The sequence below is a fragment of the Meleagris gallopavo genome, chromosome 6 (genome assembly GCF_905368555.1).
Source record: "Meleagris gallopavo chromosome 6, MGAL_WU_HG_1.1, whole genome shotgun sequence".
In the NCBI taxonomy this organism is placed as follows: Eukaryota; Metazoa; Chordata; class Aves; order Galliformes; family Phasianidae; genus Meleagris; species Meleagris gallopavo.
In genome coordinates this window covers 42,226,817-42,230,804 of record NC_139409.1, presented here as the reverse complement: position 1 = coordinate 42,230,804, position 3,988 = coordinate 42,226,817, and the positions used below count along the sequence as shown (strand labels likewise).

The 3,988-nt window shown below is 50.1% G+C and overlaps 1 non-coding gene across 1 annotated transcript; it reads right to left on the bottom strand.

Moving 5' to 3' along the window:
- Positions 1 to 3,905: 3,905 nt before the first annotated feature.
- Positions 3,906 to 3,978, bottom strand: TRNAR-ACG (transfer RNA arginine (anticodon ACG)). Its single transcript has one exon. It is a non-coding gene; the product is annotated as a tRNA-Arg (tRNA).
- Positions 3,979 to 3,988: the final 10 nt, after the last annotated feature.

The window sequence follows — 3,988 nt, the reverse complement described above, 5'->3', positions numbered from 1 at the left end:
TATTTGCCTGATGTTTTCATGGTTTGTCCCCACAGCTCAGCCCCAGCCTGGCCACTCCTTAGTGTTTACCCAGCACAAAGCCATTTTATAGTGGTGCTTATTTAGAGCTCTGGGAACAAGCTCAGGATCATTCTAAAGGCTTTGTTATAGTGGGATTTAGAGCCCAGTTCTACAACCTGTACTCACATCAGTCCAGCCACTGGTATAAACAGATTTGCTCACATGAATAATATCAGCTTATCTGAGTGAGGGGCTGGGAGTTTTGCTCTTTTTTTCTGTTCTGTTGAAAAATCAAAGGCTGAGCAGTGGCACTGGGTCTCTAGAAATGAGCTCTTGCTGTGAACTGGCTTGGTTCAACCATACATCTTTTCCCATAGCACAAATGTAGCTAGACATTCACACCGTGTCATCAGAGCACCTTCAGTACTCAGCTGGAGCTGTACCTACTACTTCAAAGTAGTCCTTCAGGGAAGCACGGTTGACTTGCCTTTTTCACTGTCAGGGGTAAAACCTCTTTTTTCAACCTGGTACCACCACTGCAGGACAGAGGGCTCTGTCCTGTGAAGCCCTGGCTGCAGGTTGCCTCCCCCTCTCTCCACTCTGGCTCGTGGACCTCGGGCCTGGATGCAGGGTTGTCTTTTACCCCTGCCATCATGGGGCTTTTCTCCCCATGCCGCTTGCCATTTCTTCCCAGGCACCTCAGCAGCCCTCTTGCTGTTGTCTCTGCCAGTGCTGATAAATACTGCACTTCTCCATTTGGAGTGGTGCAAGGTATTGTGCAAAGGACTAAACAGAAGTACGAGCATCTGCTTTAATATGGAGACAGGTAGCCTGCTAGCACCCTTCTGCATGCCTGCTTCAGTTTATCTCCTCTAGGCTGAGGAGCTGGAAGGTCTTGGTGTGGACTTGCCTGGATCTGGCCTTCTGTCCCCCCCAGCTGGGAGCATCTCTGGGATGCTTCTTGGGATGCCAGCTGTGGGCAGCTGGGCTCTGCTGCTCCATTCCTCCAGGGGATTTAAGGCCCCTCAGTGAGTGACCGAAAGCCTGTGGTGGATATGTCCCATTGCAGTATGCAGAATAAGCCTCACCTGTGACATTAGAAGAGGTAGATTTAATCTAAAATACATGAGCTGGTCCTCCAAATGCTTGGATGCTGCTGTCTCTGAGGCCAGCTGCTGCACAGCTGATGCTTTGGCTAGCTCTTTGGTTTGGGAGCATGTTCTTAACACTTATTTTCTGGCCTTCATTTGGGAAGATCTGAAAACAATAGCAGGACTGATCTTTTCTTTCTCAACAGTGGTTTAAACTTCTGCTTCACTCTTACAGCCTTTCCCAGGCCCCTAAAATAAGCCGGAAGAAAGGAGAATTAGAGAAATAAAACATTTTCCTTTTCAGAAAGCCCCAGCCAGCAGTTTGCAGTGAGCTATCTCGCAGGAGCCTCCTGCAAAGCAGTGGAAAGTTTGGCTTCTGCTTTCACAGTGTCTGGTTACTTCTGACAGCCTCCCTCTGCTCCTCTGGACCGGGAAAATGCAGGCTGTCCTACTTTCAGGTTTGAGGTCCCATATAAATTATTAAGTGTGAATGCTCTCCTTTCGTGTATTTACTAAGTGCCGGAAATGACAATGTGAAAACCGAGTGTCTGAGTTCATGGTTCTGAAGCTACAGCATATACTGCACTGCCTTGCTCACCTGTGCGCCTTAACTCGTTCTGCTTTTATGTGTATTTGAATTGGTTGGAGCTTTGTGTTATTCCTGCCTCCTGCCCAGTGTGGGGGAGTCACAGCCAATCCATGTCCCTTGTTTGTCAGCACAGTGAAGTGCCGGGCCTGGGGAAGTCCTTTCCACCTTTGACTTCAGAGATACTGCTGGGCCTTCTGGGCCATTTGGAACAGTTCCAGTATGCAGCTCCTTTACAAAAGAGTTGCAAACAATGTATGTTAAATTCTGCCTATCACCTGGCTTCTTCACCTTGGGGTTTGCTACTCAAGTGGGTCTGTCTTTATTAAGAAATCAAAATGTGCTAGTCTAGCTTTTAATTCCTACTACAGCTTGCACTTCAGACTTGTTTTAGGAGAAGGGATGCTTGGAAGTCCCATTGCCCTGGTAAGGGGTAGCCCACATGCAAGTAGTTATTCAGATGATTTCCCTGAAACTTGTTTTCAGGAGCCAGTGTTTAATAGATTTTTGTTTAGGTCATGCTGTTAAATTTCTATTGTTTGGAATCACAGAATCACATAATATCCTGAATTGGAAGGGACCCACAAAGACTATTGAATCCAACCCTTGGCTCCACATGGGACCATCCAAAATCCAAACCCAGTGTCTGAGAGCACTGTCCAAACACTCCCTGAGCTCCGGCACTCAGGGCCGTGCCCACAGCCCTGGGCAGGCTGTTCCATGCCCACCGCCCTCTGGCACAGACCCCGTCCCTCACCCCCAGCTGCCCCTCCCCTGGCACAGCTCCATGCCGTTCCCTTGAGCCCTGTTGCTGTCACAGAGAGAAACAGTGGAGTCTTATCAGCAGTGCAGTGTTAGGGTTGAGGTGAAGCAGGTTAGTATGAGGGGTCTCTTTGTCCCTCAGGAGAAGAAAGTGTTCCCAGTGCTGATTATTAGCACCGGGCAAACGTTTCATGTCCTTGGGTTTCAGCACTGGGTCTTCAGGGACCTCCACCTGTCCCTCCCACAATCTCCTGGCCTTGAAACATTGCAGGTCCTTTTTTCATATTTAGCCCTAATGTATTTCCCTGGAATCTTTATTATTTCAGCAACAGCAAAACCAGGTCCTTGCTTAAAGGGAATGCCAAACTCTTTCCATCTTTTAGGCAGGCTCTGCCTGCATCAGACTTCAGATGCGGAGTGTCCATGCAAATGGGAAACAAGTCATGGAATCACAGTTGTTAAGGTTGGAAAAGACCATTGCGATCATCTAGTCCAAGCAGTAACCCATCCTCACTGTGCCCACTAACCACATCCCCCAGTGCATGTGCACGTCTGTGTTGGAGCTGAGTTTAAGCCATTTTGTTCCAGGGAAGGCATACCTGGGAACTTTTTGAAAATATCACCAAAATTGATTTTTTGGATCGATAAACAAACAAAATGATGTGCTAAAGCAGAGGGATGCATGGAGAAGGAAGGATGTGAAGGAAACACACGCAGCATAGCCACACACCCTGAAAGCAAATCGGAGCCTGGCCAGTGGTACTTGTGATACTCATTTGTATGTTACGGCTTCTTGAAAGCGTGACATTGGGATAGAGTGTTTTGCTGGTGTCACTAACCACAGCCTCCTGCACGGCTCTCTGGTGCCATTGGGTGTTTCTACAAAATGGAGGCCAGTAGCAGCGGCCTGGCCCTTGTGGTTTCAGTGATTAAAGACAATAGGGTGAAGCAGCGCTCAGAGTGGTCTTTCCTAATGTCTGATCGCTGTCTGTGGGAGGCAGTGAGCCGTGGGTGGGTGTCCCACCTGCAACCAGGGCTGGCAGGGGAGGGCAGCCCTGCCTGCCATGGAGAGGCCTCGGGTTTGTCCCAGCCCCACGGAGGCGATGGGCAGCAGCAGGGGTGCAGCGCTGCAATCCACAGGCTGTGTTTTCCTTCTGGCAGATGAAGGAAAGCTCACAGAGAGAGCCCGTGCTGGAATGCCTCTTTCGCCCCATAATCCCAGGCCCATGGGGAAGCTTCTTCCATCGAGCAGGTGAGGGGATGGGGTTGAGGAGGTGAAATGCTGCCACAGGCTTTGGGGTGAGCTTTTGGCCTGGGGAAAGCTCGTGGAACAGCCCGTCTGCTCTGCGGGCTCGGAGGGGAGGCCGTAGGAGTGGCGGGCAGCACTCCTAGCTTGGACGGGGGAAAAAAATACGGGAGAGCAGAAAACGGGGGGGGAGGGGGAGACGAACAAAAAAAAAAGCAGCCGAGCCAGCCAGGAGTCGAACCTAGAATCTTCTGATCCGTAGTCAGACGCGTTATCCATTGCGCCACTGGCCCTGCTCGGAAA